At 44.4% G+C, this 27,622-nt stretch overlaps 1 protein-coding gene and 1 long non-coding RNA gene across 2 annotated transcripts in view; one reads left to right on the top strand and one right to left on the bottom strand.

Annotated features, from left to right (window-relative positions):
* ASIP (agouti signaling protein) overlaps positions 1–27,622 on the bottom strand; it is a 35,721-nt gene that overhangs the window by 3,670 nt on the left and 4,429 nt on the right. The gene's annotated exons all lie outside the window — the stretch shown is intronic.
* LOC137484385 (uncharacterized) lies at positions 17,241–26,065 on the top strand. The gene is made up of 2 exons (XR_011004855.1): positions 17,241–17,776; positions 25,912–26,065. It is a non-coding gene; the product is annotated as an uncharacterized lncRNA (long non-coding RNA).

Here is a 27,622-nt window from a genome sequence, read left to right on the forward strand (position 1 = left end):
TCTCAGCAATGATTTTCTGTCATGTTGTGCAGCTTCAGCAACAAATCTCTGACAATTATTTTATTTCCAGCACCTTGCCTCTGGTACTGAAATACCTAAGATTGTAGTTGTAAGAGTGGAAAAATGCTATCTCAAATACAACTCCCTGAGATGTTATTTTTTCTTGATTCTTTTCTCAAAAGGTTTATTTCCCATAAGATGTGAAGGTCCTCCCAGCTGAGCTTTATAATGGTTATTATATGGCCAAGGGCAGAAACTCAACCACATCATCAAATTTTTCCAGGAAATCTTGTCTACAAAAATGTGCTAGAAAACATAAAAAATAATGACAATTTTAACTCTCCCCCCATTCTCAAATTGTGTTTCCTGTTAATTTTCTGGTCTTAAAAATAAATCATGAAGTAATATCTTGTTTTATTACACCTCCAAGTGGCTGCTCTAATCCCATATAAATCACAGCCATAACTCATGTGAGATATAAAAGGCCAGTGCTGTGAAGTGTTTATGTGCCTTAGGGTTATGCACTGAATAACTTCCAAGATGTGGCAAAGTCTAGGATTTGGGGATACTCATGGAGGCATCTGAGCTGTGGAGTGTGGCCATCCACCTGAGGTGACAGTCCCTGCAGGGTACACCAAGCATGTCACCAGCCTGGGCTCCTTTTCTTGTACTTTCTTGTATTTCAAAGCTGATTTTTATTTCCATGTGCATCAGTTTTCTGCAGTGTCAGGGTTATGGGAGCCTTGTTTCCCCAGAGGCACTGCCAGTCTCCAGATTTATGGGTGGCTTTGTGTCAGTGAAAAGCTGCTGGATGCAGTAAAAGAGCGAGTGAAACCAAGTGTTTTGGGCCATTAATCTGGTTGTAATGACTTCATTACTGGGGAGTTAAAAGATGAAGAGTTTCTGCCTTGGGAAGGCTTCAGTCTGGTCACTGCTGCTACAGCAGGTCTCTTCTACACCTGCTTTTGTAGCCCCGCTGACCCACGCCTCCCTGGGAGATGGCCACTATTATGCTTCTAATTCCAAGTGCTTGGGATCAGTTCTGGAATTGTCTGTTCTGCACACCATGTTCGTGTGACAAATCAGTGCTGGGGGCATTGAGGCTCCTTCCCCTGGTGGCTGTAGCTGTGCCATGAGGATGCTCACCTCTGCTCTGGGGCCAGGCTGGGAGCTGGGGGAGTTCAATCTGGAGAAGACAAGACTCCACGGACACATGAGAACCCCTTCAGCCTTATCAAAAAGAGGGAGAGCAACTTCTTATCCAGACAGAGAGTAATAGGACAAGTCTGAATGGTTTTAAACTAAAATAGAGAGATTTAGATTGGAGACAGAAGTTCTTTACTCAGAGGGTGCTGAAGGCCCTGACACAGGCTGCCCAGAGAAGCTGTGGCTGCCCTTGGATCCCTGAAGTGTCCAAGGCCAGCTTGAATGGGGCTTGAAACAGCCTGGGACAGTGGAAAGTGTCCCTGCCCATGTTGGAACTGGATGGGCTTTAAGGTCTCTCCCAACCCAAACCATTCTGACAGTCCATAATTCACTCCTGGATCTGTCTGGGCTCCATTGGAATTTGCAGGGATGCACATGCTGGATCCTTTGTGGTTTATACATCTGCATGAGCTGCAACTGAAAGAGATGTTGAGCCTGAAGTTTTACAGGGGAGAATTAACCTCTGGGGAGGCAGTGCTGCTGTGTCTGAAATGCTGTACAGCTGGAGTCATTCAAAGCAGATGGGAAAGTTCAGACCCTGGCTGGATCAGAGTCATGGCTGGGGGTAGGAGTCTCCTTTGAATGAGCTGATTCAAATTTTATCATATCAGATGTGAAGAGCCTTTGATTTGATTCTGAATCTGAGAGGAGAATGTGCACCTTGTTTAGAAGATTTGATAAATTCCAGTAAACCAAAAGGAACAAGTCCTGCCATGAGAATTTTTTGTTGTCATGGTAAAATCGTGGGCTTGAAATTTTAGTTACTGCAGTTTAGTAACAAGTAACAAGGTGACACTTCTGTGTTAATTCTTTACCTACTCTGATCTTGCAAACTCTGGTACATAAGCTCAGCCCTCACCTGTGGAAATTGCCCTTTTTTAATGGTAGTATGTGAAAATATTTGCTAGGTTAGGATCCTACTCTCATCTTTTTCTTATCTTCAGAAGAGTTTCCCTTTTATTTGCTCTTCCCCATCTCCTTTCATAAAAGATGTCCAAACCTCACTGAGATTTCTTGATGCTTCCTAAAAACTGCTCTAACTCATCCCTACGTGTGTAAATAACCATTAGGTCACAACCATTCGGCTCACAATTGGAACTTTGTCTAACAGATTTTACCAACCTGAGTATCCCTGGTGATGTTCATGTTCTAGGCAGATGTTCACATTCATACAAGAACTAAATAATTATTTGTGTGCCCAAAAGCTTGTCTATGTTTTCCAAATATACAGTTGGTCAAATATAATATATTGCCTAAAAATCTTAGCCTGTTATACTTAAAGTTTCCTGATTTTTCGGATCTAGGCTTAAAGGGAAGAAAGAATTATTTTATGGTGAGGGTGATAAAACACTGACACAGGTCTTCCAGGAAGGTGGTCATGCCCGATCCCAGAAAACATTTAAGAGTCAGGTAGGTGGGTCTTTGAGCAACTTGATTTAGATGAAGATGTCCCAGCTCATGGCACGGGAGTTGGACTAAATTACTTTTAAAGGTCACTTCCGACCCAGTCTATTCCAAAATTCCATGACAGAGGGCTTGTCTGTGGCAGGTGGATGGAGACATTTGGGCTCCAGTTCTTTCCCTGCTCTGAGCTGGAATGACAAGAGCAAGCTGTGAGCTGGAAGCTGTTTTGCTTTGCACATAGTGGTGTTCGTGCTGCAGATTTTAGTTTTTAAAGCAACTTTTTAGCCTGGTTGCAGGATTTGCTCTGTAAGATACCTGTGGTGCTCAGGTCACTGTGTGCTGCCCACCTGGAACTTTGTCTGGCACAAAGCTGCCTGATGGACACCATGTTGGCCTGCCCCCATGTTGGCCTGTACCATTTAAACAAGCTTCCGACCCAAAATGTTGTTTCTGTTGTATTTCCTTGTCTTTATATCAGCAAAATTGCCAATGGATGTGATTTTGTCTGAGCAAACAGTAAAATTTTACAGCTGACATCTGTTTACTTCAAACAGCAACAGCTGAACCATGGTTGGGGTGGAAATGCAAACCTGGCTTGGTTTGAACCCTGGTGCACATGGGGGTTTTTAATCACAAGCACTTGGGTAGTAGGGATTGTACAGCCCTGAGGCAAGTGTTTGAACCTGGAAATTGGACATATTTGGGGAATATGCATTTGTTCTGCAAAATTATATCTATTGGCTGGAAAAGCAATGCTCCCTGAAGCAGTGGAGTCTGTGAGCAGCTGAGCTCATGGAGGGATGGAGGAGGAGAAAAGTGGAATCAGAAGTGAAGTAAAAAGGTGTTCATGGCCCCAAACCTGCCAGAGCTCAAGCAGTGTCTGGACAATGCTCTCAGGTGCAGGGTGGGATTGCTGGGGTGTCTGTGCAGGGCCAGAAGTTGGACTTGATGTTCCTTGTGAGTCCTTCCAACCTTCAGGATATTCCATTATTCTATGATTAATCTTGGGTTTCCTCTTTTGCATCATATTGCAAAACCCTTCCCTAAGTTTGTTTTCTTTTTCTGGCATTAAAGAGAGGTTTACTTTTCCATTTTACCCATTAATTTCCTTCTGGGACTCATCAAAGGCTGATTAAAGCAACCAAACTATTTTCCTTACCTCTTAGCTGTCTTCACATGTGTTTCTCTCTGAGCACTTACATTTAAAAGTTTATTTTCTTTTTGAGCCCCTAACAATTTAGAATAAATAGCTTTAATAGTGGAATCTTGAGAGGAGGGTTCTGATTTCCCTAATGTTACTAAAATGAGTGAGGAGAACTTTAACACATGATTTTTAAATTTTTGGTTCTGGAGACTTAGTCTTGCCCAGCGATGAAATTTAAGCAGTGAACTTTAGCTGCAGTTTGGCAAATTATGCAAGGAAATAGTTAACATGTTGCAGTGGCCTTGATTATCAAGGGAATGACAGAATTTTATTTAAAACCAAAACAAAGGCAGACGTTTGAAAGTTTGCTGACTGTCATCAGACATCACAGTACCCTTTTCTGTGCCATTGCCTCTCTGCTTTGGATTATTATATTCAATATGTAAATAGAGCACTTTAATCTTTATCCCAAGTGTTGTATTTCACAACCATTTTTCCTGAATGTAAATTTGGAATATGACAGATGATGGGAAACAACATTTTTCTCTTTTTAGTCAATTTTTGTGGTGTCATATTAAAAGTCTTCATGGTGGAAATTTGGTTTGCTTGGAAACACCCTGGTATAGTCAACACTTTTAAGAAGAACTCATTCCTTGTCACAGCTGATTTCACTCTGTTCAGAGATTCATCTTCATTCACAACAGAGTGAAGAGTGTGAGACATTCATGCAAAAAGTCTGCCATAATGCTGAAAGGGACAAGTAGAAATTTTCTTAGACAGATTTTCTGACAACTTCAGGTTGACTCACAAATTAATCAGCATCTTTATATAGAGCTGAAAACAGCTGCTTGGGAAAATGAGAAGGTAAATTAGGTGAACAAAGACCTATAAAATACAGAAAATCATTTTACAGCACTCAGCAAATCTTGACCTACACTGGGCTGATGAACTTCTGCTTTGAAAAGGATCCTGGAATCATTAAGGCTGGTAAAGAACTCCAAGATCACCAAGTCTGACCTTTGAACAAACACCACCAAGCCCACTAAATCATAGGAGAGGACAGAAAAAAAAAAAAGGAATGCAGGAAAAAAACCCAAGAATTAGTGGCTGCCTTGAAAAGTGCTGAAATTTTTAGAGGGTGAGAGGCTGAAAAATTTGGGAAATGAAACATGGAAGTTAGTGGGATGACTGAGGACCTCCTGAGGGAATGGTCACTCAGAACCATTCTATCCAGTCTGCAGAGCAGTCCCACCTCAACCATCAGGTTTCAGCAAAGGAATAGAAGTAAAAAGGGAAATAGTGTGTTAAGGAGCACTTGGAGGGAAAGGAATTGTCCTGGGGTGACAGGACATTTTCATGCTTTGTATCCCAATCGTGTATTCCTGTTCCCATGCTCTCAGTCTGTTTTGTCTATAGCCGTGTCCCTCCCCCGGCTGCTTGCTCTGGCTTGCTGCTGCTAGCTTTAGGCCCGCTTCGCTTGCTCTGCTCTCTGGCTTTTTTTTTTTGTTTTTTCTTTGCTTGCCTTATTTTGCCATTTTTCTATTTTTTTTTTCCCCTTCCTTCCTTCCTCCCCTTCCCTGAAGACATTGGACCTGCTTCGGACCTTGATTCGGGAACGTCAAGGAACTCCTCCGGAGTCTGCATTACAGAGAAGCTCAGCACCCTCCTCAGCAGACTGCCCAAGCCGTTTGGCCTCTCTTGGACTGGTGAAAACGTTTGTTGTCATCTCGGGCTGTTTTTCTTGTGTTGGGGAGTGTTTTTTGTTCTTGCTTAATAAACAAGTTTTTTCCACTTTTCCTCCGAGGAAATTCCTCCTGAACCCGGTGGTGGGGAGGGGGGAGGAGTTGTGGAGGTTTGTTTCCTTTAAGGGGCTCCTTTGCAGATTTTCCCCTAATTTGTCCTAAACCAGGACAAATATTTTTTGGTGGCCTGTACGGGGACAGTCGACCAGACAAAGTGGAAAAAACTTCCTTCTAAATAATATTTTGGTCTCAATTGTTTTGTGGGTACATTGGTATGTCTGTTTTTGAAGTTATAATGTCATTTGGATTGAAAGCCTGCCTCTATTTCTGGTCATTAGGGTTTTTTTAAGTTTTAATACCTTTGTGGTCCCTAGGTTTATTTTCTTATCCAGAAATAGCTCCGGTATTGTCCCTAATACGTAGCTTTTGTAGCAGAGGGGCACTAACCAGAATATTTATCGGGCTGGGCTTGGTTGTGATGATTTGCAAGAGGTTTATAAAAATGTTGTTATTGGTTCCAGGAATGTATGGTTCGTGGTTGTGGCTGTGTACTCAGTTTGTTAGGGGAGAAGCAGGGGAGGAGGCTTTTCAGCCTTTGCTTTCCTTCTTCTCCTCTGAATTATTTACATCTCTATTAGAAAATGTTTGGTTCTCCCTGACTGCCAAGGACACCATCTTTCTGGCATTCAATTTAGTAAGCTTTCTTTATACTGTCTGCAGTTTATATAAGATGAAGGCTGAGATTTCTAGAGGGGCTGGTGAGACTCCTGATTTAGGAGTAAAACCAAGGGTGAGGAATCCTGAGTGGTGTGGGAAATGGGAGGATATGGGCCAAATTTTAAAGGAGTTTTCTGATCCTATAGTCTGGGACTTTCCATCTGAACAAATTCAGAACCCAGCTGAGGTGGTAAAGTACCTGAAAGAGAGGTGCCATGGTAACACTAAGGAGGAAAAGATCATTGCAGTGAGCTGGGCCCTGGCACATGCTTATCGCACCCTGCTAGACACTGTAGGGCAGCAGACAGAGGAAAGGGAACAGGGAGATAAGTTAGTTACTATCCCAGTCACTCAGGCTGCAGCCAACATCCCAGGCTCCAGGCCAGTAGTTAAACCAGAGAGTAAGCCTCAACCAATGGCTGTTGCTGCTAATACAAGAGGTGGAAAGTGCAAAAGCAAGACTGACCGAAGGGTGGAGGATGATGATGATGATCCAAGAGAAGGACCATCACCAAAATCAGAAACCACACCAAATGGCACAGATTCCGGAGCCAATATTGATTCCTTCTCCCTGAAGGACCTTCGAGGCCTAAGGAAGGATTATAGGCGACAGCCCGATGAATCTATAATTAGTTGGCTAGTCCGCCTTTGGGATGCAGCAGGGGAGGCTACCATTCTGGATGGCACTGAAGCGAGGCATTTGGGATCCCTGTCACATGATCCTGTGATCAACCAAGGCATGATGAGGGGGGCTAACCCTCACAGCCTCTGGGAAAGGGTCCTAGACAGCGTAGCACAAAGATACCTGCGTGCAGATGACCTCTATATTCAGCAGACACGGTGGAAGACCATAGAACAGGGGATCCAACGCCTGAGGGAGATGGCAGTGGTAGAGGTCATTTTTTCAGATGACATAACAACTAGGAATCCAGACTTCGTATCGTGTACACCTGTAATGTGGAGGAAACTTGTGCGACTTGGGCCACCTGAATACGCTTCTCCTCTAGCAATAATGAAGCGGGATGAGGTATATAAGACTGTACTCGATATGGCGAAGAAGCTTCGAGCATATGCGGATGCTGTACATGGCCCGACTCATGCCAGAATTGCAGCTGTGGAAACACAACTGCAGAAATTAGAAGACAAAATAGAGGAAAGTCGTAAGAAACTCAGGGAAGAGATTAAGGAGGACCTCCTCCAAATCTCAGCTGTACAAATTAGAGGCCCTGATATCCAATGCAGACGTTCCATTGTTGGGGAGAGAAGGTACACCCCACGAGCTGAGTTGTGGTTCTTCCTACGTGAGTCTGGAGAAAACATGAGGAGATGGGATGGGAAGACTACTGCTGCTCTGGCACAACGGGTGCGTGAATTGAAGGAAGGTAAGAAAAGGGAAGCAGCTCCAGTTGCCCGTAGTTGAACTGTTGGGCATAATGATGACAATGATTTGTCTGATCCCCTTGAAGGAACCTCCAAGACATATGTCTCAGGAAAGAAGGATAACCAGGCTTAGAGGGGCCCTGCCTCTAGCCAGGTAGAGGTTAGGGAAAACCGAATCTTTTGGACGGTGTGGGTTCTATGGCCTGGCACATCAGAGCCACAGAAATATAGAGCTTTGGTTGATACTGGTTCGCAGTGTACCCTAATGCCTTCAGGACATGTGGGAACAGAACGTATTTCCATTGCCGGGGTGACGGGGGGATCACAAGAATTGACTCTGATGGAAGCTGAAGGGAGCCTGACCGGGAAGGAGTGGCACAAACATCCGACTGTGACTGGCCCCGAGGCTCTGTGTATTCTGGGCATAGACTATCTCAGGAGTGGCTACTACAAAGACCCTAAGGGACTCAGGTGGGCTTTTGGAATAGCTGCTGTGGAGGCAGAGGGCATTAAGAAACTGAGCACCTTGGCTGGATTGTCAGAGAACCCATCTGCAGTAGGACTCCTGAAGGTAGGCAAGCAACAAGTACCTGTTGCCACCTCGACAGTGCATCGCTGGCAGTATCAAACGAATCGAGATGCTGTGATCCCCATTCACAAGATGATTCGAGAGTTAGAGAGCCAAGAGGTGGTTAGTAAAACCCACTCACCCTTCAACAGTCCCATTTGGCCTGTGCGTACATCTGAAGGAGAATGGAGATTGACCGTGGATTAGCGTGCATTGAATGAAGTGACACCACCACTGAGCGCTGCCGTGCCGGACATGCTGGAACTCCAGTACGAGCTGGAGTCCAAGGCAGCAAAGTGGTACGCCACAATCGATATCGCCAATGCATTTTTCTCCATTCCCCTGGCTGCAGAATGCAGGCCTCAGTTTGCTTTCACCTGGAGGGGCGTGCAGTACACCTGGAACCGACTGCCCCGGGGTGGAAGCACAGTCCCACCATCTGTCATGGACTGATCCAGACTACACTAGAAAAGGGTGAGGCTCCAGAACATTTACAGTACATTGATGATATCATTGTGTGGGGAAACACAGCAGCAGACGTGTTTGAGAAAGGAGAGAAAATCATCCAAATTCTCCTGGAAGCCGGCTTTGCCATTAAGAAAAGTAAAGTTAAAGGACCTGCTCAGGAGATCCAGTTCTTGGGAGTGAAGTGGCAAGATGGGCGGCGCCAGATTCCTACTGATGTCATCAACAAAATCACAGCTATGTCTCCACCAACCAATAAGAAGGAAACACAAGCTTTCTTAGGTGCTATAGGTTTCTGGGGGATGCATATTCCTGAGTATAGTCAGATTGTGAGCCCTCTTTACTTGATTACTCATAAGAAGAACGATTTCCATTGGGGCCCTGAGCAGCAACAAGCTTTTGCCCAGATCAAGCAGGAAATTGCCCATGCAGTAGCCCTTGGCCCAGTCAGGATGGGACCAGATGTGAAGAACATGCTCTATTCTGCAGCCGGGAACCATGGCCTGTCCTGGAGCCTTTGGCAGAAGGTGCCTGGGGAGACCCAAGGCCAACCACTGGGATTCTGGAGTCGGAGCTACAGAGGGTCTGAAAGTAACTATGCCCCAACGGAGAAGGAAATCTTGGCTGCTTATGAAGGAGTCCAAGCTGCTTCAGAGGTGATTGGTACTGAAGTACAACTCTTCCTGGCACCTCGACTACCCGTGCTGGGGTGGATGTTCAGAGGAAAGGTTCCCTCCACCCACCATGCCACAAGTGCTACATGGAGCAAGTGGATTGCCCTCATTACACAGCGTGCCCAAATTGGGAAACTAAATCGTCCTGGGATTTTGGAGGTAATTACAAATTGGCCTGAGGGTGAAAACTTCAGTCTCACTGGTGAAGAGGGAGAAGAGCAAGTGACCCGTGCCGAAGAAGCTCCACCGTATAACCAACTACCAGCAGAAGACATACGTTACGCTCTTTTTACCGATGGTTCCTGTCGCCTCGTAAGAATGAACCAGAAGTGGAAAGCAGCCGTATGGAGCCCCACATGACAGGTTGCACAAGCTATTGAAGGAGAAGGTGGATCGAGTCAAATTGCGGAACTCAAAGCTGTTCAATTGGCCTTGGACATTGCTGAAGCAGAGAAGTGGCCAAAACTTTACCTTTATACTGATTCCTGGATGGTAGCCAATGCTCTGTGGGGATGGCTGAAGAGATGGAAGGAGGTGAACTGGCAGCGCAGAGGAAAACCAATTTGGGCTGCTGAAGAATGGAAAGACATCGCTACCCGGTTAGAGAAACTACCTGTGAAGGTTCGCCATGTAGATGCCCACGTCCCCAGAAGCAGGGCTAATGAGGAGCAGCAAAACAATCAGCAGGTAGATCAGGCTGCAAAGATAGGGGAGCTGAAGATCGATCTTGACTGGGAGCACATAGGAGAGCTGTTCCTAGCACGATGGGCCCATGATGCCTCAGGCCACCAGGGTAGAGATGCCACCTATAAGTGGGCACGAGACCGAGGGGTGGATCTAACCATGGACAGTATTTCTCAGGTTATTCATGACTGTGAGACGTGTGCTGCCATTAAGCAGGCTAAGCGGGTGAAGCCCCTCTGGTATGGGGGGCGGTGGTCCAAGTACAAGTATGGGGAGGCTTGGCAAATTGATTACATCACACTGCCTCAAACCTGCCAAGGCAAGCGCCACGTACTAACCATGGTAGAAGCCACTACGGGATGGTTGGAAACCTACCCCGTGTCTCATGCTACAGCCCGCAACACCATTCTGGGCCTTGAAAAGCAGGTCCTTTGGAGGCATGGTTCTCCTGAAAGGATTGAGTCAGACAATGGGACTCATTTTAAAAATAATCTTATTAACACCTGGGCTAGGGAACATGGCATTGAGTGGGTGTACCACATCCCCTACCATGCACCAGCTGCAGGTAAAGTGGAGAGATACAATGGATTGTTAAAAACCACTTTGAAAGCATTGGGTGGGGGGTCTTTCAAGAACTGGGAGCAGCATTTAGCAAGGGCCACCTGGTTAGTTAACACTCGAGGTTCCACCAACCGAGCAGGTCCTGCCCAGTCTGAGCCCCTTAATATAGTCGATGGAGATAAAGTCCCTGTGGCCCATGTCAGAGGTTTGTTGGGGAAGACAGTATGGATTAATCCTGCCTCGAGTACAGGCAAACCCATTTGTGGGATTGTCTTTGCTCAAGGACCAGGTTATACCTGGTGGATAATGCAGAAAGATGGGACAACCCATTGTGTACCTCAGGGAGATCTGATTGTGGGATGATATCATTATTTGCTGAATGTTACCACCATTGTCTGTATGTTAGATCATACAGACATGAGACAGAAGGAAACGTGAAAGTGTCAAAAGTCTGAGCAAGTAAGATGGAAGGAAATGTGTTAAGTGTGGAAGGTTTGAGCACGTGAGATGAAAGTTTTACATTGTGTTCATTAACATGTTCACAATATGGGATAAGGAGTGGAATGTCCTGGGGTGACAGGACATTTTCATGCTTTGTATCCCAATCGTGTATTCCTGTTCCCGTGCTCTCAGTCTGTTTTGTCTATAGCCGTGTCCCTCCCCCGGCTGCTTGCTCTGGCTTGCTGCTGCTAGCTTTAGGCCCGCTTTGCTTGCTCTGCTCTCTGGCTTTTTTTTTGTTTTTTCTTTGCTTGCCTTATTTTGCCATTTTTCTATTTTTTTGTTTTTCCCTTCCTCACTTCCTCCCCTTCCCTGAAGACATCGGACCTGCTTCGGACCTTGATTCGGGAACGTCAAGGAACTCCTCCGGAGTCTGCATTACAGAGAAGCTCAGCACCCTCCTCAGCAGACTGCCCAAGCCGTTTGGCCTCTCTTGGACTGGTGAAAACGTTTGTTGTCATCTCGGGCTGTTTTTCTGGTGTTGGGGAGTGTTTTTTGTTCTTGCTTAATAAACAAGTTTTTTCCACTTTTCCTCCGAGGAAATTCCTCCTGAACCTGGTGGTGGGGAGGGGGGAGGAGTTGTGGAGGTTTGTTTCCTTTAAGGAGCTCCTTTGGAGATTTTCCCCTAATTTGTCCTAAAACAGGACAGGAATGGATCCCCCTGAGACAAATGGGAATCACCAGTGCCCCAGGCAGACCTCTGCTGACCCAGCCACAGGGCTTCCTCTGCCTTGGAAGTTTCCTAACAACAGCTTAGGATTGACTGCACAGAATACACACAGAAAAGATAGGTGCTTTTCCAGGGCTGTAAAGATGTGAAAACACATAAGGAAAACCAAAGAAATAGCTGCTACTCCTCCTTAAACTACAAAATAATTTAAATTGAAATGGATGCAAATTGTGCAATTGAAATTGTGTCACCATAGAACAACCTGGTGGCTCTGTTTGGATTCTGACCTGAATCTCAGTTGAATTTCAGTTGAATCTCACTGAATTTCAGTTGTTTCACTCAGTGCTGGGGGACTGGGCTGATAATCTCAGTGCCCCTTTTTGGCTTGCGCCTGCTGTACACCTCTGAGAGAATAGTGAGAGGGCCAGACCTTACAGAGAGTTTTTGGTATTTGGGTGGACACCCGAACTCCTCAATCCCCTCCCCATGTTCTCCCATGGTCCCCTGGACAGCTCTTTGCCATCCCCACCCTGCACATCTGCCTTTTTTCCACACTTTTAAAATAAGAGGAAAGTTGAGTGAGACCTTAATGTGGAAATGTGACTCTTCAGATTGGAAATACACTCAACACATGCTCTATTCCAGCTGGGTTAGGGTGGGGTCTGCCCTTCACGTGTTGAAGTGGATCCTTGGAAGAATGAGAAGGGAGAAACCAGCATGTTTCTGTTCCCCTGTTGTGTTCTGGTCTTAGTTCTTAGACCATTTGGAAATTAAATTTTCATGCTCTTCAAGTCCAATTGCAAAAGGCAAATTCTTGAGCACATCCAAAACAACAAAAATTAAAGGAATTTCTAATTTTACAGGTACATGGATGCCCCATCCCTGGAAGTGTCCAAGACAGGTTGGATGGGGCTTGGAGCAACCTGGGATAGTGGGAGGTGTCCCTGCCCATGGCAAGGGGTGGCACTGGATCATCTCTAAGATCCCTTCCAACCCAAATAATTCTGTGCTTCTATGATTTTATGATTCTACACCAGGGAATATGTTTTCCTCAGCATTTGGATTGATTTGTGTTTTACTCAAGTTCCACTTGGCAGTTGCGCCACTGTTCATGTTGTTGGAGGAGGACCCAAACAGGTTGTTTTATGCAGCCTGCCCACAAAATGAGATGAAGGCTTTCTCTGGCATTGCTCATGAAGCCCAGTTTCCAAATATTTTCTCATCTTTTCACCTTCAGTGACTTTGCTAGGAGAGGAAGAAAGGCTATTTCCCAGTAGGGGAGGTGTGCACATCCATCCCTTCCACTTGACTATACCTGCAGTATACTTGGCTTTTCCCTTTGGGAGATACCCCATGTATCCCCATCTGCTACTGATCATAATAGAAACCCTCAATATTTATCCCAGTTTTCCTCTTTTCTGCAGCACAGAGAGATGCAGGATAATAAATACCACTACATTGCCTGGAGATAAATGTCGTGGCCACTGCCAGCCCCAGTGCTTGCATGGACATCTCTCTGCATGGACATCTCTCTCCCTTCATTAGTTCAGATCACTGGGGTTATAATTACCCCAGTTCTGCCAAACTCAGCTATTCTGGAAGCCATGAGCAGTTCAATGCTAATCCCAGTGGGTTTTGACTTTGAATCAGGAATTCAGGTTAACTTTTACACATAACTACAGTAATCACTGCACAAATGCATTTACACAAACTGTGAGAGATGTGTTTGTTCTGAACATGATTCCTTATTTGTCAGTCAATGATTATGGATGCCAATATCTGGTTTTTGTTATTCAAGAGCCAGGATAAATGTCACTATAGGATTGTCCTGTTTGTGTACTTATTTATGGACATCTTTCATTCTGACATCTCTTTTCCGATTTGCTCATAAAATATTGCCCATGGTTGTGGAAAGCTGGTTCCAAGAGTGTTCCAGTCTCACACTTCATTCATTATTTCATGTCTTAACTTTGCATTTTGGCTCATTTTTAAAAAATGCAAAGCACTCAGTTGTGGTGCTTGGGTCTAAATATAAACTTGGTGTGGTTAAAACTGACCCATGTGCTGTCTATGGAGACAGCCATGTCTATAGCTGAAAATCAAATTTTTTTAGACTTTACAAACAAAATTAGGTCCTAGTCTGTTTTAGGGGTAACAGTCTTAGTAGTTTGAGGCTATTCTTAGTTTTCCTCTAATGCCTCTACTTAAAGCTACCAGCTAATGTTCTCCTCCAGCCCACATAATTTCCCTTAGGCTTCCCAGGAATCACCCTGGAGGCAGAGCTGCAAGTGAAGTTTGGTTTTTACACACCTTGCAGTCAGGGATTTCATCCATGTGCTCAGATGCTGCCAGACAGCGACATTCCTGCCTGTGCAAGACCCTCACTCAGAGCATGGTGGGATGGCAGGACACCAAACTCCTCCCTGCAGTGGTCAGGCGGCTGAAAGAACTCAGTTTCCCTTTTAATAAAATGGGTTTAAATCCTTATTAATCTGTATAAAATTATGTCATCTTCACTTGTTTTTAAACAGAAAAAAAAAAAGGACATTAATTTCTAGGATTGGGATTTCTATGGGATGCCAGTGTGTTACATCCAGATTTCTGCTCCTTTTCACCCTTAACTTAAAAAAAAAGCCTATAACATACTATTGACCAAAGTCAAAATGACAACTGGCATTGGAGGCCTTCTCTCAGCTCATTCTCATTCCTTTGGTTCTTTCTTCCAGACTCTGTCTGGTCTTGTGTGTATTTTTTTGTCATTCCCAAGAACAGGGGCCTGGTCCAAGAGGCACTGTCTCTTTTCTAGCTCCCCTATACTGACCCCACAATCAGTTCACTAAAATGAATTGTCTTTGTTGTGCAGACAGAAGTGCACCAGAGAGAATTCTGTAGTGTTTGATGCAATATGCTGTTTCTGTGCGATTTTACTTTCAAGATTTTTTAAACTTACTGAACTCAATCTACCCTTCTTGCTCCTTTTATTTCAATTTTCTAGTCCTGCTTTCTGTTTTCTTTCATTTTCAGCCATCCACTGTACCCTGTTACTTTTGACAGAATTCCCTTTTGGCAGTTTTCTTCTGCCTGCCATGTATTTAGCTCTTTTTCCTTTGCACACTTTTATTGATTCCCTACCTTTGTCCTCAACATCTCCAGCTGAATAATCCTGAGGAATGAAGCAGTGAAACTGAATGAGATGCAACAGTGCAGAGGCCACAGTCAAACACTTAAACTTGAGAGCAAAAAAACACCCATTTCTGAAGGTAATGACTTCTGGATTTCAAATGATAGAAGAAGAACTGGTTGTATTGTTCACAGCATGAAAAAAAGTGAGAATGTGATGCAGCTGTGTATAAAAATGCAATTGAATTCTAGGGTTTGTCTAGAGAAGTATTTTCATAACTGAAATATGAAAGTACTTTCATAACTGAAATATGAAAATGTTCAAAATTTTATGCACATACTGGTCTTCATTTAGAGAATAATGTCCAATTTTGGTCACCCATGTGGAGCAAAAATTTGTGTAAATCAGAATGAATGCCAGCAAGTAATAATAATTGCTTGAGACAAAAGGTGATCCAGCAACACCTCCAGTGGTCCTGTGCTTTTACACCCTATTTCCTTATACTCCACTGACAAAAGTTTCCTTTCTTGTATCGATCCTTCCTATGATCTCCAAATCTTTGGGGCTCCTTGATGCCTACAGAGCAGTTAGGAAGGTCAGACAATATAAAAATATTTGCCATGTGCAGGAATATGCAATGACAGGCATAATTTGGCTTGCATATATTTAAAACCCCTGATCTCCATATAAAGATATATATTATATATACAGATGCTGTATATATTATTGTGTACACAAATACAAATGCAACCATTTTTAACTCTGTGTGTGTATGTGAGGGAGGGGACAGCTCAGCACAGACTCTTTCAAACCATCCTGTGTGTATTTTTCTCTGACAGTTATGCTGGTTTATCAAGCCCCCTCTAATTAGGCATGTGCCAGACTGTTTGGACCAAAACCACTTGAGCTTGGATAGGCTGGAAATGAAGAAAAACAGTTTACCTCTGGAGGATTTTCAGCTGAGCTCTCTGTGCCATCATAGCTCAAATTCCAGGTGGAAAAGGTGGGAATCACACTTTATGGCAGTGAGGAGCCCAGACTCACTGGCTTTCAGAGACAGCTGTGGTAAGACTGAAAAGAAAGTCCTCTTAGAAGAAAACTTGTCCATCACAGCCTCTAGAACTTGGGATAAATGACTCTGATTGTTCTCTCTCCTGCTGCCTGTTTGGAGCCATCCCTGCTCAGATGCTCTGTTCTTTGTTCAGGATGGACAGAACAAGCCGAGGTTTGAATTACAGGAGAAAAGGCTCAGAGATGTAAGGGAAACCCTTGCCATGTGCAAGGTAGGGCAGCACTGCAATCATTGCCTGGATAGAGTTATTCAGTCTCCAAAGTCAGGGAGATTTAGGAATGAATTAGATGTCTGTCAGTCAGTCTGCTCTGACACGTCTCATATTCAAAACTAACACAGATTCAAAAAGAGCCCCCAAACCAGACAAAACTGCACCCTGCCAGGAACTATCCAGTGTGATAGTGCATTAAAGCCCCATTAAGGGCTGGATCCTTGTCTCACTTTTCATACAGATGTCAGATGCCACAACTGAGGATGGAGTGAATCTTAAAACTAGAAATAGATTAATAACAGAAATACTTAGAAAGAAGTAACTCTGATGTGAGCTGGGCTCTACCCAGGTGGAAAAGGCCCATGGAATCAAGAATTCTAACGCCTGTTTGCAGGGATGGGGGTGAATGATGTGGCTCTTGTAAATGGTTTCAGGGATGTGGCCTGTACCAGAGCTATTGTGCTCGTTACTGTTTGCAATGGATTTAGAAGTGACTACTGAACCCATAATTTAGTGGAACCTTGAGAAAGGAGCCTGAAATCCCCAGAACAGGACTGGATAAACAAAGTGCTGCTAAATATCTAGGAGAGGGAAAAGCTGTAATGAAGCTGCAGCTTGCAAAAGCAAACAAAGCCATTGGAATCATATGGGTTGATTTCTTACAAGACAGGCTGGAGACCCTGCCTAGATTTCAGTATTTCAGGCTTAATTGAACCAGGTGATAACACCTCTGGTAGTTCATTGCCGTAAATTTTTCTCATTTCATTTTCTAGGAACTGAATCCTTCTAAACCTTCTTCTTCATTGTGAAAAATGCATTTACTTTCTTTTTCCCTCCTAAGAGATGCTTGGATGAGCAAGTAACTTCCTAATAATCTCCCAGCTCAGGTGAACAAGTTGAACCTGTAGAATTGCTAAACATAAATTACTTCTCTTCCAGTTCTTTGGTTATCCACATGGCTCTACTATGCAGGTTGCTGATTTTTCATTATAAGCAGAGGTGGTGACCTTGACTGTGCCAAATAATCTCCTTACTCCACTCAAGTAATCTTTAATCAAGTTCTCTACCTTCTACTCCAAAATTTTGCTAGGATTTGAGTCAAGCCAATGCCCACAACACGGCTTAATTATCCACAGGGCTTACATCCGTATGGCTTAATTATCCACAGGGTCATTATGTCTGTGATAATTACCTGGCTATTACCTGCCTTACTGAAAAGGAGATTCTCACCCAGCTTCACCAGTTTAAAATTAGCACCTAATCTGAGACGGCATTTTAGCCTTCCTTCAAGGTGCTTCTTAGAATTTAAGCTGTCTCTGAAGAGTATAATTTTGTTTCTTGTTTTTAAGTAATTCTAACATTCTGATTTAATACCATCAAGCTTTTAAAATATTTTGTCGATTTGGAATAACATGTGTTCCTGGTCCCAGGGTTGTTTGGAGCTGAGGAACAGGACTTTTCAATTGTTTGAAAATGTACTCATGCCTTCATACTCAGATTTAGGGCATTTTTAAAAACATTCTTTATGTGTTCTCTCTTGTTCCTCATTTTCTGCATGTTTAAGTCTTTCTAGCTTATTTGGGGGAAATCTAAAATATGATGATTTCTAGCTCTGTGGAACTGTCACTAGAAGGGTGAGCACGTAAGAAGGGAAACCAGGTGTTATATGTAACAGGTATAATTCGTGCCATTTTTTTTGCATGATATATATATAATATGAAATAATTGTTAGGATGTACACTTTGGCATTAGAAGCCCCCCCTTCTCAGGCAAAACTGAGTGTGTGTTGAAACCTGATTTGCAAGCAAGAGGATGTGGCTCGCCAGGAGATGGGCCTTATCTGAGGCGATATGGAGACACCCAGGCACTGATCATCATCAGGAACATCCCCCCCGGGCCGATACCTGTGAATACTCTGTTCCCGTAAATTTCATCAAGAGTTTCCACGACACCAGACTTTGAATTTCTCTGCCTTGTCGCCGAGAAGGAAATCTCATCAACTTATGGGACTTTGAATGAAACAAAGGACTGGATGCCAAAATCCTGGCCTCAGGCAAAATTTTTCCTATAAAAATCGCTTGCACCAGTATGGTGGTGTGGGGGCATAGAGTGAAACCTCTGCTGAGGCTGATCTCTGTGTCTTGCACCCAGCGCCGATCCCCGGGCTCGGCACTGTCCTTTACCTTGTGGCTGGCTAAGTTAGATCTCTATTGCTAAAATAAATTATTTTTATTTTTTTAATTTGGCTGGGTCATTTTTCATTTATAACAATCTTGGTGACCCCGACGTGATCCGGTTTGGGGTATCCAGGGGGTTCCCTATCCTCGATCCGGGTGGCGCCTCGCTGAGTTCAGCGGCCAAAGGGGGAAGAGGAATCCCACGGAACCAACCGGATTACGAAAAGCCGCAAAAGCCACGTAAAGGAAAAAAAAGGTGGGCCCAGAGCTCTCGGAATTCGGAGCCTAAGTCTCCAAGGCTGCAGCAGAAATTTTTCACTCATAAAATCAACGTGCACGAAGAATCTACGCGGGAAAAGGAGCCATAAGTATCGCGTGGTTGAGTGAGGTGTGAGTGGGTGTGTGTGTGTGAGACGTGACCTCGTCACAGGGCGAGAGCAGACCCCAATAAACCGCAGTTTCACTATCCCGCGAGGGAAGTGGTCGGCTACGGGGGAAGCGAAAGAACTCTGGTACGCTCACAACACGCATACGACCTGAAACTCGGGGGAGTTACGGGGATCCACTCACGGACAGGTCGGGGGAGGGAAGGTACGTTCTCGTGGATTCGAGAAATTGGTAAACCTCACTGACTTCTGGACTCGGGTAGTCCAGGGAAACAGGTAAAAGAGACCTCACCCTTCTTCCAACTGAAAACCCACAGAGCGGTTCACTGTGCGGCTACTAAGTTGACAAGGCTCAGTCGGGGACAGACCGGTTTAAACATTTGGTAAGACTCGGTCCAGGACAGGACTGGAGTATACATTTAGCACGCGAGTTACTGACTTCTTGGAACGGCTTGTGGACACCGACTCGGAAACACGGTAAGGAAAAACTTCAAACATGGGACAAAAGAACAGTAATGTCCAGGGGAGAACTCAAGAGAAGAGTTCTAAATCCGGAAAAGGTAAGAACCTAAAATCAGGGAAAAATAAATCTGGAGGAGGGGAAAAGGATGGGTTGCCCGAAATTCCGAGGGAAAGTCCCCTGGGCTGGATGTTAGAACACTGGGAAGACTGCTCCTTGAGGTGGAGGAAGTCCAAAGAAAAATGATATACTACTGTGTAGAGGTATGGGGAAACAGGGAAATGGGAAAATTCCTATACTGGCCCATTTTTGGTACCTTTGAAAGTAAGTTTTGCCAAGCACTCTCTGAACACTTATACGAAGAAGGAGAGTGGGATGATGAAGAGCTGGGGTATGCCAGGCTGTGGGAATATGCTAGCGCGTGGCTGTTCCCTATTAAGACCTCCGGCAGCAAGATAAGTTCAGGTAAAACTTGGGAACCCGTGGAAAACCTACCACCCCCATACCAAGTTCCTCCATCACAAGCACAGGTCCCGGCCGCCCCACCAACAGCACCTCCAGCTCAGTCTGCATCGCCACCTAATGCCCAAATACTGGCTGCAGACGCACTGGGACCTTCTCAACACCCCCCCCCGACCAGTCCCCTCCCCCACAACACGGGGACACACACACAGCCGCTTCACACTGGGGAAAACTCATCTCCTCCCGCCAGTAGAACTCGGCGTAAAGCAAGGAGAGAAAATACGGAGGGTAGTGATGATGAAAGGGACAGACCTAATCTATACCCTTTAAGGGAAGTCCCAACCGCCCCCGGAGTCATCGGATTTGTAAACATTCCCATCAAGACGGGGGATGTAAGGGCTTTTAAAAAGGAGATGGGGAAACTAATGGATGACCCGTTGGGGTGGCGAAGAGGTTGGATGAATTCTTGGGAAATAGTATATACTCATACGATGATATCTCAGACATATTAAGATCGTTGTTTAATGCAGAGGAACGAGATATGATAAGGCAGGCTGCCATCAAGGATTGGGAATTCAGAAACCCCCAGGGAGGGAGCGGGGCAGAGAAATGGCCAGAAAAAAGACCATCATGGAACGCTCAGGCGGAGGAGGATCTGGCCAAAATAATCGGACTAAGAAACATGGTAATACAAGGTATCCGGGGAGCAGTCCCCAAAGGACAAAATATTAGTAAAGCACTAGGGGAGTGTCAAGGGAAGGACGAAACTCCCACAGAATGGTTGGAAAGGCTCAGAAAGAGCCTTCAAATGTACTCAGGTACTGATCCCGAATCCCCTGTAGGGGAAATCCTTTTAAAAACGCAATTTGTTGCAAAATCATGGGAGGACATTCGGAGAAAATTGGAGAAAATAGATAATTGGCAAGAGAAAAGCCTACAAGAATTGTTAAAAGAAGCGCAAAAGGTATATATGAGGAGAGATGAGGAGAAACAAAAGATAAAAGCCAAGGTGTTGGTAGCAGCAGTCAGGGAAGCAAACAGACAAGAGCAAGTCCAAACAATGGGAAAGCCGGCACAGGCTCGAAAGCCCCAGGGAAAGCCGGGACCTACACAAAGGGAGAACAAACAGGTAGGTGCCCCTGAATGCTTATACTGTAAGAAAAGAGGACACCTCAAGAGGGACTGTAAAAAAAGGATGAAAGATGAAATGATTTTTCAGGAGGATTAGAGGTGTCAGGGGCTCTATAATTTGGGGTCGCGAACATCTGGAGAGCCCTTGATAAAATTAAAGGTTGGACCCCAAAAGCAGGAGTTGATTTTTTGGTTGATTCATGAGCAGAAAGAACCACAGTCTGGCAACTACTCCCTGGGTGCACAAAAGGTAAGGATTCTATGACCGTAGTTGGGGCAAAGGGGGAACCCTTTCAAGTCCCTGTCTTGAGGGATGTAGAAATAGAATCTGAGAATAAAATCTGTGTGGGGGACATCTTATTAGTAGAAGAAACAGAATACAATTTACTGGGAAGAGACCTGATTGTAATGCTAGGAATAAGCATAATTATGAAGGACTCAAGACTCATGGTAAGTTTATATAAGCTAACCACCGAGGATGAGGAAAAGATTGATCCCAGGGTTTGGCACACTTCAGGGGAAGCTGGAAAATTAAACATGGAACCAATCCACATCAAAATTAAGAGACCAGAAGATCCCATAAGGATCAAACAATATCCCATCCCTTTAGAGGGAAGAAAGGGATTGAAACCAATAATTGAGGATTTAATAAAGAGGGGCACATTAGAACCTTGCATGTCAAGACATAATACACCTATCCTGGCAGTTCAGAAACCAGATGGTAGTTACCGATTGGTACAAGATTTAAGAGCAGTAAATCTAAGAACAAAAACCCTATTTCTCACGGTCTCTAATCCGTATACTTTATTGAATAATATCTCCCCGGAAGATATATGGTATAGTGTGATTGACTTGAAAGACGCCTTCTGGACTTGGCCCCTAGCCAAGGGGAGCCGGGATTTCTTTGCCTTCCAATGGGAGGACCCGGACACACAAAGAAAACAGCAATTGAGGTGGACTTCCCTCCCTCAAGGGTTTGTGGATTCACCTAATCTTTTTGGTCAAGCCCTTGAAAGACTGCTTAGTGAATTTGTGCCAATTCCTGGGACCAAACTGTTACAATATGTAGATGATTTATTGGTAACTGGTTCTAATGAAGAGGAGGTACGAATGGGAACTATAGCTTTATTGAATTTCCTGGGAAAACAGGGGTTGAAGGTATCAAAGTCCAAATTGCAATTCACGGAGCCCGAAGTGAAATACTTAGGGCACTGGTTAACAAAAGGGAAAAAGAAATTAGATCCAGACCGGGTGGCCGGAATAATTGCACTGCCTCCCCCGAAAACAAAAAGGGAGGTTAGGCAGTTGCTGGGACTTTTGGGTTACTGTAGGCAATGGATTGAAGGATACAGTGAAAAGGTAAGGTTTCTCTATGACAAACTTACCACGGATAGGCTCAAATGGACCGAACAAGATGAAGAAGGCTTCAGGGAATTAAAGGAGACCCTTATGGCAACCCCTGTATTGAGTCTCCCTGATATAAAAAGGCCCTTTCAGCTTTTTGTAGATGTTAACTATCATACTGCCCATGGAGTTCTAACTCAGGACTGGGCAGGGACCAAGAAACCGGTCGGATACCTATCCAAGCTCCTGGATCCTGTCAGCAGGGGATGGCCCACTTGCTTACAAGCAATTGTGGCCGTGGCAATATTGGTAGAAGAAGCCAAAAAGGTAACGTTCGGGGCTTCATTGACCATCTACTCCCCCCACAATGTAAGAAGCATTTTACAGCAAAAAGTTGACAAGTGGCTGACAGACGCTAGGCTTCTGAAATACGAAGCCATTTTAATTCATTCCCACAACTTGGAGCTAAAAACCACCCCAGCACAAAACCCAGCCCAATTCCTATTTGGGGACGCTCCAGGAGACCTGTCTCATGATTGTGTTGAGATGGTGGAGCTACAAACCAAAATAAGACCGGATTTAGAAGAAGAAGAGCTCGAGGAAGGGGAAAAATGGTTTGTGGATGGTTCTGCAAGGGTAATAGAAGGCAAAAGAAAGTCGGGATATGCGGTCATTGATGGGCAAACGGGAAAAGTGATAGAGTCCGGACCCCTGAATGCAGGATGGTCAGCTCAAGCCTGTGAGCTATATGCCGTATGCAGGGCATTGCTGGGACTTGAAGGGAAAAAGGGGACAATTTTCACTGATTCCAAATACGCATTTGGGGTAGAACATACCTTTGGGAAAATTTGGGAAGAAAGGGGACTGCTAAATACCCGGGGAAAGGGGCTAATTCATGAAGAAATAATTAAACAAATATTAAAAGCTATCAGAGGGCCAAAGGCAGTTGCTGTAGTCCATGTAAAAGGACACCAAGCCGGGATGCACTTCCAAACTCGGAGGAACAACTTAGCCGACAAAGAGGCAAAAAGTGCAGCTTTGTTAAAGGTAAGTATCCCAGAGGTTGAAAGGGAGGAAACCCAAGAACCGCCTCCCCAACCCTCCAAAAAGGAGATAGAAGATTATCAGAAGTTTGGGGGATGTCTGGAAGGAGGTAAGTGGAAGTTGACAGACGGGGGGAATTATTACCGAAAGAATACACTAGGAAGATTCTAAGGAGATTGCACCAACAAACACACTGGGGGGCCCAAGCACTAGCCGAGCAATTCCTGAGATTCTTTGGCTGTAAAGGGATATATGAACTGGCTAAGCAAGAGGTACAGGGGTGCATAATCTGCAAAAAAATAAATAGGGCAAACTCCTGGAAACTGACACTGGGGAGTTGCCCAGCAGCTTACCGACCTTTTGAAAGAATCCAGGTAGATTTCACTGATCTACCTAAGGTCGAGAGATACAAATTTTTACTAGTCATAGTAGACAAACTAACCCACTGGGTGGAGGCTTTTCCAAGCTCCAGGGCTACAGCCCAGACAGTATCAAGGTTCTTATTGGAGGAAATTATACCTCGATACGGGTTAGCAAGCTACATTGATTCGGACCAAGGAACACATTTTACTTCAAAAATTATTAAACAATTGGCAGATACCTTAGGTATCAGATGGGATTATCACACCCGGTGGCACCCTCAGAGTTTTAAGCAAGTGGAAAGGATGAATCAAACATTAAAGGCCCAACTAGCCAAACTAATGTTAGAAACAAAAATGTCATGGATAAAATGTCTCCCATTGGCCTTATTAAACATAAGAACTATGCCTCATTCCGAAACGGGGCTTTCACCTTTTGAAATGTTATATGGGATGCCTTATACTCATGGTATGCCTGTAGGGCATCCGAAATTAGAGGATGGGCAAATACAACCATACCTAATAACATTAAATAAGGATCTCGAGGAATTGCGAAAGCAGGGTGCAATCATGCAGCACAGCCCCCTTGGCTTCTCAATACATAAGATACAGCCTAGGGACAGGGTTCTCATAAAAACATGGAAAGAAGTTCCACTATCCTCTCATTGGGAGAGACCCTATATCGTTCTTTTAACTACAGACACTGCTATACGCACTGCAGAGAAGGGGTGGACACACACGTCAAGGGTGAAGAAAACTGAACTTCAGGACTGAGCCCCGGAGTGGAAAGTCACCTCCTCCCCTGGAGATTTGAAGATAACTTTGCGCCGGCCTAGTAAATGACCGAGAGTAACTTGGTCAGATGTTCTGTACCAGATTGTAACTGTTACCCCTTTGCATATTTCATTCGCAAATACTGTTATAAGAAGTGGGTTGTTCACTGTCAGAGAGGAATAAGACCTAGTGGGCTGTGTGCAAAGTGGTTTAAACAAGAACAAAACCTGACTAGCCATTTTCTGGTATTGGCCACCAGGCTGAGACTGATTCAATTGGATTCAATAATTTGGTTTTGTCTATATCAGAACGGATTGAGGGGGAAATTACAAACAAAAGCTAAAATCATTACTGTTGAGTGCCGTAGGTTGAACAAGCTACCCTGCAGTGCAGATCCTGTTGAATTACGCTGGTGGGGCACCTTTAAGCGAAGGTATGCAGCTCGGTCTTGGTACAAAACCACTGACGAAGATTCCTGCTGCCAAGAAGATGGTCTACCCCGCCGCTGGAAGCACCCCAGTGGGCGCAGGGAATGGCAGAGGAATCCTAGCAGTGGGAGTAATCCTGATGAGCCTGAGCCTAGCCACATGCCCCAGTAACCTTCCTAACCCTGAAGCAGGGGAATCCGGTGGCAAGTACCGAGGAGGTCCAGTGCCCCAGACCCCATGGAACTGCAGTAAGGGTAAGCCTAATAAACCTTGTTCTAAAATTAACACTCAGCAGGGGGCATATACATTCAAAGAAAAATTAAAATACCTCAAAAATGGACAGTCAGCACATAAATTGCACCGAAAGAGCCCAGGGGAAATTTCCATCCCAGCCTGTAGCAAATGTAATCATACTGTATGGATTGGTGGGTGTTGGATAAACGGGTAATTGGAACTTTCTGTCTCAGCAGAGAAGGTAGAGAATACTCAGAAGTTTTAGGCTCTGTAACCGTAAGATAAAATAAAAACTATAGAAACTAGTAGAAATAATAAGTAGGGTGCAAATTAATGGGTTAATATAAAAGGTGGGGGATTGTTATATGTAACAGGTATAATTCGCGCTATTTTTTTGCATTTTATATATATATATATATATATATATATATATATATAATATTAAATAATTGTTAGGATGTACCCTTTGGCATTAGAAGCCCCCTCTTCTCAGGCAAAACTGAGTGTGTGTTGAAACCTGATTTGCAAGCAAGGGGATGTGGCTCGCCAGGAGATGGGCCTTATCTGAGGCGATATGGAGACAGCCAGGCACTGATCATCATCAGGAACATCCCCCCCGGGCCGATACATGTGAATACTCTGTTCCGTAAATTTCATCAAGAGTTTCCACGACACCAGACTTTGAATTTCTCTGCCTTGTCGCCGAGAAGGAAATCTCATCAACTTATGGGACTTTGAATGAAACAAAGGACTGAATGCCAAAATCCTGGCCTCAGGCAAAATTTTCCCTGTAAAAATCACTTGTGCCAGGATGGTGGTGTGGGGGCATAGAGTGAAACCTCTGCTGAGGCTGATCTCTGTGTCTTGCACCCAGCACTGATCCCAGGCTTGGCACTGTCCTTTACCTTGTGGCTGGCTAAGTTAGATCTCTATTGCTAAAATAAATTATTTTTATTTTTTTAATTTGGCTGGATCATTTTTCATTTATAACACAGGGAAGTGCCTTGGAATATTGCATGAAAGAGGAAGCTGTCAAGCTATTGCTGCTTCATTTTCACTTTCCAGAGAAACCCTTATTTTAAAAACTTATCCCTTTGCTATCTTGTAAGAGCTTGCCTTGTCTTGTAAGACATTACTTTTTTGACAGGTCCTTCTCCTCTCTTCCAGTTCATGACTAGACACAGGCTTTACTGATGTGGATATGTGAGATTTCCTGTTGGTATTCCCTTTGAAGCCTCTGTTGTTTTGGGGTTTGTTCTATTTGTACATTCAGAAACAAATCAGCTTTTATGTTACAATCCAGACATCTGAAATGTGAAGCTGTTTTTTTTTAATAGAATATTTGGTTTGTGACTGGTGGAGGCTGATGGTGGATTCACCTCTGAAATCCTTTGGGCAACAACAATCCTTCTGGCCATGGGTTAATGTGATAACTAAGAACAATGGTCAGTTTATATCTGGTGGTAAAAAAAAATTAATTTGCTGTCTGGCTGTTCCTGCTGATCAGTTTTAAGAATCTTGCTTGACAGTCAGAGGACAGAGCTGGGAGAGGTGCCGAGGTCCATGTGATACCTATTTGCTGAGGGTGGGAAGCAGAGTGAGGAACAGGAGCTGTGCTGTTGGCAGAGGTTCCCACTGTGCACTATGTGCCCAGGAGATGGAGTGCAGCTGTGCTGCTTGTGGTGATCCATCCAGGATGTTGCATCCCAGACTCTTGGGGCCCTGGGTGTTTCTTCCCTGCTCCGGGTGATGGGGCTGGCTCTGATACAGCACAGCTGTACCCTGGGATCAAGATGCAGGGGCAGAGCCCCCAGGGCTCCCTGCTTCCCTTGGATGCTTTGCAGAAGGGAGGAATTCCTGCTTAGCTTATGGTAGACACACCTGCTGAAGGGAAACTTGAAGGGGCTATGACTAAGGGATTAAATTTAAAAGAGAAGAGCTAAAAGTCTTTGTTTTCCATGTGTAATGGGGTTGCTAAATATCCTATTTTTTATCCCTGCCTGTGTCCTTGACATCCTCAATGAGAGGGTCTGAGTCAAATTAATCTTGGTTTGTAAACACAATTTCTCCTTGAGGGCACCACTTGCATATTGGTGACACATGTTGGCCTGTCCCAGCTCAGAGTGCTGAGTGGCAGGGACGGGAGACCTTCCTGGCTGCTGTTGGGGAGAAAAGGAGTTTTCTGGACACTCCTTCCACATCCTGGCAAGGTTGTGTTATCCCAACTGTGGTACAGACATTTGAGAACACTCAGAGCCATTGGATTCACATGGAGTAGCTGCAAACTTTATTTGCTGTACTCATGTGCCTCCACCAGAAATGAGGAAAAAGAAAACAAGAATAAAGTTATTTGCTTTGCTCTTGTCTGTGTGTGTGGAAAATCCTGTGATCAGGGACTCAGATGTTGTGTCCCATATTGAAGGAAGACATTGGAGCAGTCTTGGGTATCTGTGCAAGATCAGTGAGACATCTAGACTGTCTCTACAAAGCTCTGTGAGGCACAGCTTTTCCATGGAAGGAGGGAAATCCATGTGTAGCCCATAAGTGGGAACTAAGGATGAAGACAAATTTCTGCAAGTGGCATATTAATGGACTAACTGCCCACAGGAAAATAACAAACATTCTACGAACAAAGTAATGATGGACAAACATCCAAGAAAAAAAATGTCTGTTGTGCATTTGGGCTGAGAAATGCTGTTCTGGGAA

This window comes from Anomalospiza imberbis, chromosome 17 (genome assembly GCF_031753505.1).
Source record: "Anomalospiza imberbis isolate Cuckoo-Finch-1a 21T00152 chromosome 17, ASM3175350v1, whole genome shotgun sequence".
Classification (NCBI taxonomy): Eukaryota; Metazoa; Chordata; class Aves; order Passeriformes; family Viduidae; genus Anomalospiza; species Anomalospiza imberbis.